This window comes from Euprymna scolopes, chromosome 3, assembly GCF_053919585.1.
Source record: "Euprymna scolopes isolate OS-2025 chromosome 3, ASM5391958v1, whole genome shotgun sequence".
NCBI classification, from domain to species: Eukaryota; Metazoa; Mollusca; class Cephalopoda; order Sepiida; family Sepiolidae; genus Euprymna; species Euprymna scolopes.
In genome coordinates, this window is record NC_136484.1 from 33,580,153 (window position 1) to 33,581,085 (window position 933).

General features: G+C 31.3%; 1 non-coding gene across 1 annotated transcript; it reads left to right on the forward strand.

Moving 5' to 3' along the window:
- Positions 1-620: 620 nt before the first annotated feature.
- Positions 621-727, forward strand: LOC145265544 (U6 spliceosomal RNA). The gene has a single exon (XR_013864667.1). It is a non-coding gene; the product is annotated as a U6 spliceosomal RNA (small nuclear RNA).
- The last annotated feature ends 206 nt before the right edge of the window (positions 728-933 follow it).

Genomic DNA, 933 nt, shown 5'->3' on the forward strand with positions numbered 1-933 from the left:
GATATATATATATATATATATATATATATATATATATATATATATATATATATATATATATGAGAATTATTAAATAATTACGTTAAAACAAAAATCAGGCAAAGAAAAATACCTTTATTTTTAGTAAAAATTATTATGCTTCGAAGTTCTTTATATCTTCAACTATTTATTCATGGTGTTTTGTTTGGTTATTTTGTATTACCGTAAATTAGTCTTTTTCGAATTCGGTTGGTTTGGTAAAATGCTACAAGTTCTATATATCTTAAAATATTCATGGTGTTTAGTTTGGTTGTTTTGTAGAGGAAAATTGTTGATTTTTTATTGCTTTGCAGAACATGATTGAGTTTTCCAAAGGGAAGGTGACTCCCCCCCCCAAAAAAAAACCCCAATAACATTAATGTTTGGCGCATTTTAGGTAAGAAGTCCGATATTTTTAGACAGAATACTCTAAGCATCAGGATGAAATATATTTTAAAACTTCCAACTTGCAAAGATTCATACCAGTTCCATTTTATTATAAGCTTAAATGACTCAATGACTCTATCCCCGAGCACTAATTTGGAAAATAATACATTTTTATAATTTTTTGTCGCGATAATCTGAATAATAGGGTCTAATTTATACTTGCTTGGGCAGTATATATACTGAATTTGGAAAAATATAAAGAAGATTAGTATAACGCCAGCGCAAGAATGACACGGAAATTCACGAAGCGTTCCATATTTTTATAAACTAGACTAAAATAAAAAATGGCTATGGTCGGCTCCGACTGGCACCAGTCTACATAGTTGAGAAAAAGACAGAGGAAAGAAAGCACGAAGCAGACTTCCACTGAAAGAGTACGAAAACTGAGACCTTGAGGAGGCTTTTTGCCGCTCAAATTCCAGTGAAAACCAATGGTCACTGCCAGCGAGAAATCAATGGTAGGCAGCT